The following is a 13,246-nucleotide window of genomic DNA, read 5'->3' as shown; positions in this document are numbered from 1 at the left end:
AACAGGTGGGGTGGAGGTGGAGGGACCAGAGACGCGTGGGCACCAGGTCTAGACCCCACCCTGCCTGGAGACTGGGAGGCTCCTGTAGGCCTTGTGGGGCTCATGAGATCGGGTATTGAAGGTATCAGAGGGCAACAAAGTGGGGTGGGGATGGGGCCTGAGGACTCTGAGGCCCAAGCAGGGTTCCCGCCTACTCAGCATCCTGGGGCTTCCCTATCACCATCCTCCAGGGACAGAAGGGGACCAAGAGGGGAGCAGATAGATGCTCTGGGTGCTACGTACTCACGTCCTCTGCGATCCTGGGCTGGAAGTGCCGAGGAGTTCACGCCCCTCCCCCAGGGAGTGGTGTGACCAGGGCAGTCCCTTGGCGGGTGGCTCTAAGGCATGCTCCATCCTGGCTTCTGGGGCTCCCCAATGGGTCACTGAACCTCAGTAGCCCAGCAGTGACCTGCCTGAAAACACATCCTTTCCTATGCCCTTCATCCCCATCTCACTGCCCACACTCGCCTCTAGCGGTTTCCTGGGCTCACCTCCCAAATCCTTGTTCCCTGGCACTCAAATCCTTGACTCAGAATTTTTATGGTTTCGCGTCTTATGTTTAAATCTTTAATCCTCTTTGAGTTTCCTTTTGTGTCTGGTGTAAGACAAGGGTCCAATTTCATTCCTTTGCATGGGGATATCCAGTTTTCCCAACCTCCTCTCTTGAAGTGACAGTTCCCTCTCCATTGTGTGTTCTTGGCTCCCTTGTGAAAGATTAGTTGACCATATTTGCATGGGTTTATTTCTGGGCTCTCTATTCTGTTCCATTTTTCTGTGGGTCTGTTTTTATGCCATTACTGTACTGTTTTGACTACTATGCCTTTATACTATAATCTGAAACCAGAAAACGTGATGCCTCCAGCTTTGTTCTTCTTTCTCAAGATTGCTTTGGCTATTCAGGCTCTTTGGTGGTTCCATATGAATTTTAGAATTATTTTTTCTTTTTCTGTGAAAATGCCATTAGAATTTTGCTAGGGATTGAGTTGGGTCTACAGATTGCTTTTAGCAGTATGGAGATGTTAAGAATATTAATTCTTCCAATCTATGAACCAAGAAGTTTCTGTACAGCAAAGGAAATAATCAACAAAATGAAATGTCCAACTATGGAGTGGGAGAGGATATTTGAAAACTATATAGCTCTGACAGGGAGCTAATATTCAAAATATATAAGGAACTCATACAACTCAGTAGCAAAAAAACCCCACACACAAATAACCTGATTTAAATATGAGTAGAAGCCCTGAATAGACATTTTTCCAAAGAAGACATACAAATTGCCAACAGGTATATAAAAAGGTGCTGATCAATATCACTAATCATCAGGGAAATACACATCAAAACTACAATGAGAGGGACTTCCCTGGTGGCGCAGTGGTTAAGAATCTGCCTGCCAATGCAGGGCATCCAGGTTCGATCCCTGCTGCAGGAAGATCCCACATGCCGCGGAGCAACTAAGCCTGTGCACCACAACTACTGAGCCTGCACTCTAGAGCCCGTAAGCCACAACTATTTAGCCTGTGTGCCGCAACTACTGAAGCCCATGTGCCTAGAGCCTGTGCTCCACAACAAGAGAAGCCACTGCAATGAGGAGCCCACACACCACAATGAAGAGTAGCCCCCACTCGCCGCAACTAGAGAAAGCCCGTGTGCAGCAACGAAGACCCAACGCAGCCAATAAATAAATTTATTTTAAAAAAACCCAAATGAGATATCACCTCATGCCTCTTATCAAGAAGACAAGGAACAGCAAGTATTGAAGAGGCTGTGGAGAAAAGGGAACCCTTGTGCACTGTTGGTGGGAATGTAAATTGGTGCAGCCACTGTGGAGAACAGTATGGAGGTTCCTCAAAAATTAAAAACAGAACTACCATATGATCCAGTAATACCACTTCTGGGTATATATCCAAAGTATCTCAAAGAGCTATCTGCACTTCCACATTCATTGCAGCCTTATTCACGAGAGCCAAGATCTGGAAGCAACCTAAGTTTCTGTCCACAGATAAAGATGTGGTATAAATACGTATAATGGAATATGATTCAGTCATAAAAAAGGATATCCTGCCATTTGTGACAACATGGATGAACCTAGGAGACATTACGTTAAGTAAAATGTAGTCAGACCCAGAAAGACAAATACTGTTTGACCTCACTAATACGTGGAATCTAGAACAGACGAACTCATAGTAAAAGAACAGGATGGTGGCTGTAGGGGGCTGGGAGTTGGGGGAAATGGGGGATATTGGTGAAAGCGTACAAACTTTTAGTTGTGAATAACTTCTGAATATCTAATTACAGCATGGTGACTATAGTTAATAATACTGCATTGTATACTTGAAATTTGCTAAGAGAGTAAATCTTGAGTTCTCACCACGTGTACAAGAAGGTAATTATGGGAGGTGATGGATGTATTAATTAGCTTCATGAGGTCATCATTTCACAATGTATAGGTATATCACAGCACCACATTATACATCTTAAATACATACCATGGTTATTTGCCAATTATACATCAACAAATCTGGAAAAAATAGAATACTTGTTTAAGTCCATAAAGGCTCATACTGTATGAATTTGTTTATATGAAATTCTAGAAAAGGCAAAATTATAGTGACAGAAGGAGATCAGGGGTGGCCCGGGATTGGAGGTTGGGGTTTGACTGCAGAGTGGCACGAGGGAACTTTGGGGGTGATCAGAAAGCTCTGTCATGATACCGATTTGGTATACAATTACCAAAATCTATCAAACCGTACTCTGAAATAAAGCCCAATAAAGCTGGGGAAATGAGTTCCAGAGCACAGAGTGTGGCTACAAAGAGAGGCGAAGAACGGGAAGCACTAATGCAATCCACCTGAGAGGGGATGCAGCGCCTTCTAAGATCTCCCTCGAGTGCCTGAGCCCAGAACAGAATGGCTTCGAGGAGGGTTGAGTCAGGCCCCCGCCGAGAGCCCACCACCATGGAGTCTCTCCTCCCCTCTGGCAGGCACCCTCCGAGGTCCCGGAGACGGTGGTCACATGCATGTTGTAGGCAGGGGCTGGCCGGCTTGTGGAGGGCTCAGAGCTGTGCTGCACTCAGTTGTTACCTGGAACTCCAACATGCTGAGGTCAGAAGGCTTCCTGCCTCTGTCCGCCTCCCCAGCAAGGGCAGACACTGTGTGGACCTGCACAAACCTATCCCAGCCTCCTTCTCTGATGGATTCAAATACACAAAACCCTCCGGGGGGTGCGGAGCCCTGCAGGGGTCCTCCCGGTCACCTGGCACCCGGCCTCGCAGCCCCAGCTCTTCGCTTGCTCCCGGCTCCCACCCCAGTGAGCTGAGCTGGCCGCTGGCTCCCACCTCCGGATGTCTCCCCAGGTCTTTTGCTTTTCTGACTTTGCTCCCATGATGCCGACTTACTCCAGCTGTGACGGCGGCCTCCCTGCCCCGGGTCCTCCTCGCTGCCTTGGGTCCTCGGATCACAAGCAGAATGACCCAAAAGAGTGGTGTCATCTCGCCTCCCCACCGCCACCAGGATGACAGTCCAGAGTTGGCTTTATCATCTATCATTTCTTCACTTAAAACACCCCATCTCCTTCCAAATTCTTGACGGCCAACATCCTACCTCATGCCTTCTTTCCCAATGGTGATGAGGATATATTTCAAACATTCAAGAAACTGGGACTTCCCTGGTGGTCCAGGGGTGAAGACCGCAATCCCAACGCAGGGGGCCTGGGTTCCATCCCTGGTCAGGGAGATAACGCCCTCATGCATGCCGCAACTAAGAAGCCTGCATGCCACAACTAAGAGTTCGCCAGCCACAACTAAGATCTCTCGTGCTGCAACTAAGACTGGGCACAGTCAAATAAACAAAACTAAAATAAATATTTAAAAAAAGAAATATGTGTGTGTATGTGTATACACACACACACACGTATATAAAACAAGCCCTTCTGTACCTACAACCCATGTTCAGGAGATAAAACATTTCAAATCACTTGAGACCCCCCTGGGTAGCCTTCTCAGAGGGCATCCCTACCCCTACCTGCTCCATCCCCTCTCCCTCTGTGTCCACCACCCTGAATCTGGGGCTGATCATTCCCAGGCGTGTCTTAGCCATTTTGCTACCTGTGCCTGTATCCCTCAAGCAATACCTACAGTACTGTTTCGCATGACTTAAAACCTTATCTATGTGATATGATAGCATGGGCATTTGTCTAAGTTTGGGTTCCCTTAAAAGCAGAGGCTAAGAGGATTTGGTGCAGAGTTTCTGTGGGAGGGGAGGCCAAGGAGGCAGGGGAGGGACTGAGAGCTGAAGGAAAGGCAATGAAGGCTGAGCTGGCCGGGGGCTGTGGCCACGGCAGCTGCATCCCCCGGGGCTCTCTGAGTGTGTAGAGTGACTCTCGGACCGACGGCTGAGGGCAGGGATGCTGGAGTACATGCACCCTCCCACTCCTCAAGGCTTAAGGTCAGGGACTTCCTAGGTGGCACAGTGGTTAAGACTCCGTCTGCCAATGCAGGGGACACAAGTTAGAGCCCTGCTCTGGGAAGATCCCACATGCCGCGGAGCGACTAAGCCCATGCGCCGCAACTATTGAGTCTGTGATCTAGAGCCCGTGAGCCACAACTATTGAGCCCGTGTGCCGCAACTATTGAAGCCCACGCGCCTAGAGCCTGTGCTCCGCAACAAGAGAAGCCACTACAATGAGGAGCCCGCGCACCACAATGAAGAGTAGCCCCTGCTCACTGCACCTAGAGAAAGCCTGTGTGCAGCAACGAAGACCCAACACAGCCAATAAATTAATTAATGAATTAATTTTAAAATAAAAAAGGCCCCTCCTGCGGGCAGAGAGTGTCATCGGGGAGGGGTAGCAAGTGCCTGGGTCGGGGGAGCAGCAGGCAGGGGGCTGGGGGGCCAAGGGGATTGGGGCTGCTCTCAGCGGCTTCTCTTCCACCTTCTCCTGCAGCTGGGCTTTTCCTTCCAAATTTCTTTGGAAATATATTCACGTTCAGTGAAATGTAGCTTGAATAATCACCCTCCCACCTGGTAGCCTTTTTTAGCCGTTAAAAACACACATAATGTACAATTCACCATTAGTGGCATTTAGTACCTTCACAATGGCGTGTGGTCACCGCCTCCATCCAGTTCCAGAACATTCTCATCATCCCAAATGGAAACCCTGTATCCACGCACCCATTAGACAGTCACTCCCAAGTCTCCCCTCCCCCAGCCCCTGGCAACCATCAAACTATTTTCTGTCTCTATGGATTTACCAGTCCTGGACATTTCATGTAAAGGGAATCATATAAAATACGCAGCCTTTGGAGTCTGGCTTACTTCACGTGGCACAACAGTTTCAAGATTCATCCACGTGGTAGCCTGTGTCAGTGCTTCACTCCTTTTAGTGGCTGCATAATATTCCATTGGATGGCTGGAACATGTTTTGTTTATCCATCCAATTCGTGATGAACACTGAGTTGCTTCCATCTTTTGGCTATTGGTGATAATGCTGCTAGAAACACTCAGGTACACATTTTTGCTAGAACACCTGTTTTCAGATCTTTGGGCCATACACCCAGTAGCGGAATTGCTGGGTCCTATGGTAGCTCTGCGTTTAACCCACCGAGGAGCTGCCAGACTGTTTTCCACATCAGCTGCACCATTTTACACTCCCACCAGCAATGCGCAAAGGTTCCAAGTTCTCCACGTCCTCCCCGACACTTGTTATCTTCTGTGTTTTTCATCCAGCCATGACATGGGTGTGAAAGCTAGTATTCCTTTGTTGATGGACATTTAAGGTGTTGCTGATTTGGGACTGCTACAAACCACAGTGCTGTGAACACTTCCACGTGACTGCCTGGCTTGTGTCTCTTTACTCTGGGTTTTGCCCTATACCGTTCTCATTTGGAAATCTTTCCTACCCTTTCATGTCCTTTCTGCCCAATGAGTTCAGCTCAAGCCTCCATCTCAAGCACCCACCACGTAGACCCACACTGTCCAATTCTGCAGCCACTAACCTCACACGGCTATGAAGCACTCACACTGTAGCCAGTCCAAACTGAGGTGGGCTGTGAACGTAAAATACACACTGGACTTCGAAGACGTAATGTGATCAAATGTGAAATATCTCATTAATAATAATAATGTTCTGGATGAATTAACAGTGTTCTGTGTCAGTACACGTTGAGATGAAAATGTGTTCAATATACCGGGTTAAAGTGTTTATTAAAGTTCATTTTGCCTGTTTATTCTCACTTTTTGAAAATGTGGCTACTAGAAAATTTAAGCTGCGTGACTTGCATTTGCCGCTCACGTTATATTTCTAGTGGACGGTGCTGCTCTAGATTATTCATTTGCTTGGTCATAGGCTCCCTCACAGGGTTCTTCTCTGTTTCATACACTTTCTTTCCTCCAACCCAGAGCAGCTTTGCAGATGGTGGGAATTTAGGCAGAGTTATCTTTCCAAGACCGGATCTGTTCCAACCCCAGCTCTGTCTTCCCTTCACATCTTTCAATGATTTCTATTAATTTGAGGATAAAGCAAAACTCTTCAATGTGGCTGCAAGGCCCTGTGGGGTCTGGCCCCCACCCACCTTTGTGCACTCCCAACACCCCGTGTCCTGACTACCCTGGCTTCTTTCCTCCATGCTCCTGCCACAGGGCCTTTGCATATGCTGGTCTCTCTGCTAGGGATGCCCTTCATCACTAGTACTTTTTATTCACCCTTTGAATCTGAACATGGACAGACTAGGCTGAATCTAATCAAGGCTCAGGACCACAGAAAGCTCCTGCACACCTAAAAATCAGCAAACTCTGCAATGCCTCTTCCTGAGCTAATTTGTATATGCCCTGTGAATCCCTGGCCCTGTGGACCATCCAGGTAACACCCCTGTAACATGCTCCCCACACTAGCTGGAGGAAGACTCCTGAACCAGTGGATTCTATACCTGGGTCTCAAATGTCTTTGAAACGAAATTTTGGTCCAAGAATAACATTGGTAATAAGATGCCTCGTGTCAATTTTATGGGCTGCAAATACCTTCCAGTTAGACCATGAGTTGAGTTACAGGCCTGAGCAGACCCCGAGAAGCTGCCAAAATGTTTCTCAATTGCTCTTCTAAAAACGTCTTTGTCCTTGACTTTGGAGCTGGCCACCCCTGGCCAGGGCGCAGGGGGAGCAGCCAGCTGTTTCCAGCTAGGACGTGACCGGGGCCAAACAATCACTGTTGTCCAAAGTTGGGACATCCGAGCCACCGTGGGGATGTGCGCTTCTTTCAGGTCCATCCAGCGTGCCAGCTTTGGGTAGAATTGATGGCAGATTTCACGTGGAGACAAAGGAAACTTTTCCCCTGAGGCCCAAGGGAAAACAGCTGAGCTGCTGTCGTATCTGTAACTGAAAGCGGGCAGAGAGGACCTCACTCCAGTCAAGTGACGGGGCAGCATTGGGCCACCATGGTGCTCTGTGTCTCTGTTTTCACATTCCCTAATTTTTTTTTTATGAGGCGGAGCTTTATTGTAACAATACAATTTCAAGTCCCTGCATTTTGGAAAGTCTCGTCCTGCAGCAGCGCAGCTGTTGGCACCTGGCGGGGGGGTGGAGGGCGGGGGCTGGGGTCACCACCTTAACACCTGGGGATGGTGTTGGCTCAGAGGGCACACTCCCTAATTTTTAAAAACGTTTCATTGAAGCATAGCATATACACAAATCAGGCACGTACAGTTCACTGAATTTTCCTCAAGGGCACACACCCACGTCGCCAGCACACAGATGGAAGACCAGCACCTTCCCAGTTCCTCAGATGCCCTCTTTGAGCCCGGCCCCAGTTCCAGCATACACGCGAGGCAACCACCATCCTTGCCTCCTGCCTCTGCGGGGACGCCTGCCTTCTTCTAACCTCCAGGTAAAAGGAACCAGCCCGCACGTGCCCTGCCCCGTCCTGCTCAACATCACATCTGTGATTCTTCTGTGTTGTGTGCAGCACATGTCTGTTGATCTCACAGACGGCACCTCTGGTTCACCTGCTGATGGATCTTTGGCTGATGCCCACGTTTGGGGCTGTTTCAAAGAGTCCTGTTCTGCACGTTCCAGTGCGTGCGTGATTTTTGGTGAACAGACGTGCACATTTATAGAATGACTGGATCATGGGGTAGGTGTATATGGAACATCTTGAGAAACTGCCCAACTGTTTTCCAAAGTGACTGCAGCATGTTCCGTTCCCGCCTGCGCTGTAGGAGAGTTCCAGATGCTCTACATCCTCGTGAACACTTGGTATGTCCGGTCCGTTTCATTTGGGCCAAACTTTCTGAGTGCACTGGTGGGTATCAATATTCAATATCCATAGTAAAAAAAGTCCAAGGACTTGGGAAGTTTGGGGAAGGGCAAGACTACTCCCTTTGTATGTGCGTGTGGTAGGGGGGAGTACTTAGAAAGATGCATAGGGAAGTTTTTCTTGTGCATTTGTTTTTAATTCTTAATTTATTTGAGTGGGCAATACATTCACATAGCTCAGACCTGGACAAGTATAAAAAAGAGTATGTTGGATACGATGTGTCTCTGAATAAAGCAGGGGGACCAGCCCTCCTGCTCTGTCCCATCCCCAGGCTCGCAGACCCAGGTGGTGGCTGTCTTCCTGGAGAGACCACCCCGGCGGGTCAGGCGAGCTCCTGGCGGGGCACCCTGCCACAGTCCCATCCTGATGGGAGCATGGGAGCCGTCCCAGGCCAGGGGAGGACAGGCTCGTTCTCAGCTCATAAACTTGCTCCCTGGCATTTACAGTCAGCGTTTGATCTTTCAAAGGAGTCCTCTCAACCGCTCACCAAGTTCCCCATTTCGCAGAATTATTTATGGTCTGTGTCACTTACTATTACTCTATCCACTTTATTTAGTTATTTATTTATACAGACATATATTTTTACCAACTTCATTTGGAACCAGGGTGATGAAAACAAACTACGCATGAGCTCATGGGCCGAAGCAGTCTTGGCAGCCGCAGGGGCCTCGGGGCCTGGGAGCTGACAGGCGGCCCTGCCTCGGTCAGCTTCTTTGGGGTCCTCTCTCTGGCCAGCGGGGTGGAGATCTGGGGTTTGAGTGCCTGATCAACAGGCAGGCTGGCAATGGGGCTAACAGCCTGGACTTTGGAGGTGAAGTGCATGGACTCAAAGCCTCTCCCTACTACCTAATGCTCTGAGCCTCAGTTTCCACACCTGCCAAATGGGACTGCCATGAGGATTACACAAAGTAATTTATATAAAGTGCTTACAGCAAAGTCTGGCACTCAGTAAGGGCCCTATAAGAGTTAGCTGCTATTATTAACAGTGTGGATGACAGGGCTAATGAAATCATAGCTCGTAGGTGGCCAACCCTCCCTGTCTGCCAGAGACCAAGGACGCTGGACTTTCACTGCTAAGCCCGGTAAAGTCCCAGCAAACTGGGACAAGTCAGTCACCCTACAGGGCCTTGTTATTGGATGAACCAGCAGGGACCCTTCTCTTTATTTCAACAGAAAGTCCAAATGAGGAAATAAATATTGAGTAGGCATTCGTTCATTCAATAAACATTTGTTAATTTCTGTTCTGTGTCAGGCACTGTTCAAGGACCTGGGAACACAGGAGAGAATAAAGCAATGTCCCAGCTGCCCTCATGCAGTTGCCATTCCAGTGGACAAGGTAGATAATGAAAAAACAAACAGACATATTATAACATCAGGTAATAGACTGCTGACATGCAAGGCAAACATGATGAAGGAAGAAAGCATGATGGGCGATAACTAAATAAGAAGCTTAAAGAAAGACCTTTTAAGGAGAGCAGAAAAATAAAGTCAGAGAGCAAGCCATGAAACTATCCAAGCAGAAGTCACAGCAGGTGCAAAGGCCCTGTGGTAGGGATGTGTTATTACTGAAATGTTTTGAGAATGCAATAGCCTGATTGGTTTCATTTCAACCAACTTTAATCATCATTTGGAAACCAATGTCAGGCATTGTAGGGAAAAGCAAGATCAGTCCCATCTCTGGGAAGTCAGAGGTGGTGCTCAGGAAAGCTTACCTGAGAAAGACAGTATGGCATCAGGAAAAGGACACTGCTCAGAGACGAGGGGAGACCAGAGCCTCCTTGTGGATGCTGGGTGACCCTGGTCAAGTCATTTAACCTCTCTGGACTTCCCTTTTCTCAGGCTTAACATAGGGAATCAGAGAAAAGTCCCCACTCTGAATAAGCCATAAGACCTGATTTTAGGATGCTACTTTAGAGGACTGTGACACAGCAGGAGAGACTGTAGTTTCCCAAGAGTGTTTGTCCCTGGCAGTCACTGAAGCTGGGATAGGTCTGTGGATCTGTGTTCATGGCTCAGCTCAAAGACTGCAAGCCTTCTCAAGTGGGCCCAAGGGTGGGTATGCTCATTTGAAAAATGGGATAATTGAGCCTCAGAAGGAGAAAGTAGCTTCCTTACTACCAAGATGCTTCTGTTTGTTGGGGTCTCCAGGGCAGAGTAGAGTAAATTGCAAGTCGATTTCAAAAATCTCCTTCTGAGAAAACCTGTAAACAAATATCCCATGGGCTTGATGCTCAGGGTCTAGATCTAGCACTTGCTGATTCATCCAAAGCTGCTTTTTGTGTGAAAATTCATAGCTCTGCCTGTGAGTGAAGTGGGTAAGTAATCTAATTTCCTGGCTTTGTGTTCACAATGGAATAGGGGCCCTGCCCCAGCCAGGTTTTCAGACAAACGGATCTGTTGTCTGTCATCGCAAGGCTTATTCCTGGCTCTACTTAGAGAGGTCAAGTGGGGCTGGCCAAGTCAATGATGTGCCCCATGATTCAAGGAGGGAGAGGGTGCCCCATCTTCAGACCTTTTCAAGGCAGAGCCTGTTTTGTACCATAGACCTTTCACTTCGTGGGTGCAGCTGATTGGACAGAGGTAACTCAGTGTCAGTGGCCAAGACATTAGCTGGTTGGCAGCCAGTGAGGAAGCTGACCATGAAGATTCTGCCCAAACAGGATAAGTGAGACCAAAAAGATTTTTCCCTCTGGGGAATTTGAATTGGGAATGTGGAGAGGACTAGGTGATTGGTGACAGGATCAAAAAGGCATGAAGCTGAGAGAAGACATGAGCAGGAGGGGCTCCAGAGAGCCATGAGCAAGACAAAACTATGACCAAGATCATCTGAATAGAAAGAAGTCCAGGGTGTCTGAATGGCAGAGAGAGGATGCACAAGAAGAACCAGAGAGAAAAGTTGAAACAGAGCAGTTGAGTCCAGCCAGTGGATGTGCTCTGGAGGGAAGCTCCTCAAGTCCTGCAGCTGGGGTCTTTGCACTCTCTTGGGAATTAGGGTTTTCCAGTTCTCATCTCCAAGAGGACCCAACACCCCATGGTTGCTGCACATAGCTGTGTAGGGTGTACAGTGAATGTCTTGGGAAGGGGTGTGCCGTATATGTGACAGCACCTCCTGCAGTTGTTGTGCAGTGTACAACATCTACAACTGCATGTGACAGCCCTGATCAGGGCTCACATTCTGGGCATTTGGAGACAGCCAATGAATATTTATTCATTGTATGTTTATTTATTCATTCATTCAAGACATCACTTTTAGGCATGTTTTAACTGCCTGGCACTGTTTAGGGCACTAGAGTAAGAGACACGATTCCTGGTCTCATGAGGAGAAGAGACAGAAAATAAACAAGTAAACAAGATAATTTCAGAGTGACAACTGCTATGAAGACAAAATGAAATGAACATGACAGAGAATGACTTGAAGGTGAGAAGGGTTGTATTAATTATGTGGTCAGGGAGGGCCTCTCTAAGGAGGGGACATTTGGGCACAGATTTAAAGAATGAGTATGAGCCTAGCAGTTGAAGAACTGAGGGAAGAGTGTTCTGTGTGGAGGAACAGCAGGTGCAAAGGCCCTGAGGCAAGAATTGCCCCAGACAGGGCCTGATCATGTAGAGCCTTGTAAGATTTACTCTAATTGTGATGAAAAGCATTTGGAAGGCATTAAGCATTTACTGTAATCTTGCAATGGTCCCATTACTTGAGAAAGCCAGTGTGGGTCCCTTTTCTTTGCAACTAAAATAGTTGAAGTAGCACAGTTTGCTGCAGTATTAATATCATTCCTCTCCTCATCAAAAAGGATCCATTTTTAGACCAAATGAGGTCACAAGGAGTCTTCACACATGAACCATGTCAGATTAGCTCCTTGAAGAATTACTTTCACCATGTTGGCTTTCATCCAAGATTACTCCAAGAAACCATTGTGGGAATTCTATATTTGCATTTGCTCTAAAATGGTTGTCAAGAGAACTGTAACTTGATATCCTTTGTATGAAGCCCAATATAAGAAATTTATTTTAGAACTTGGTATCAGAAATAAACTAAAGAATTGCTTTTTCCTTCTTTCTATAATGAGAGAGATGAGACTTCCTGTGTTTCCCTTTTTGACCTGGCTACCAGGAAGCTCAGGACTGAATCATATGCTTCATCATAGAAGCTGTTAATCCTGTAGTCGGCACAGTCACTCCCTCTTTCACTGGACCTAACTTGCTGTTTCTGTTATACTAATCTTTTGAATTTTATTTTTTTTATGATATCCTTTGTTGTAAGCTGTCTTATTCTTTTTTGGAGAGAAGTGGGAGAGATATAAATAAAGGCTTTATTCAACCAAGGTGTAAGCATATGCAAAGCCTGGTTGACCTAGTTCCCCAAGACTTAAGACTTGTAAATTCAAACATACCTAAAGAAAAACAAACACGAATTTCATTTCTTACGATTAGCTTTGGGGTTAGAAATGAAAACAAATATATCTCCTGGAATTGCTCATAATTCACCCATGCCCTGACATTTGCTGCTGTTCGTGGGCTGAGACAAGCCCACTTTATTCCTAACACCGCCTCCCTGGGTGGCGTCTGTGTCCCAGCAGAGTGACGTGACCCTTCTAAAAGAGAACGGTGGACCCAGCAATGCAGAACAGAAACCGTTTTCAATTAAAAAGTTGCCAGTGCTCAGGCTGACAGCTCACCCGAGCTACCTCTGACAGCCTGGTAACCGTAATTTTTCCACTTTGCAAGGACGATTCTATTCCTTCAAACAGCAGCATAATTAACCAGGTCTATTACAGGCTTCCAGGTTTGTACAGTGTTGCTGGGATGTTTCTCCAGAGCTGGGGCCTGGCAAGATCCATCACCGTGCCTGCTAGTGAGCCCTTGCCCATCAGGCATCACTCATTAAAGAGGTGAGGCCATGGGT

The sequence above is a fragment of the Hippopotamus amphibius genome, chromosome 8 (assembly GCF_030028045.1).
Source record: "Hippopotamus amphibius kiboko isolate mHipAmp2 chromosome 8, mHipAmp2.hap2, whole genome shotgun sequence".
Lineage (NCBI taxonomy): Eukaryota > Metazoa > Chordata > Mammalia > Artiodactyla > Hippopotamidae > Hippopotamus > Hippopotamus amphibius.
The sequence above is the reverse complement of the archived record's forward strand: the minus strand, read 5'-3'. Positions refer to the sequence as shown.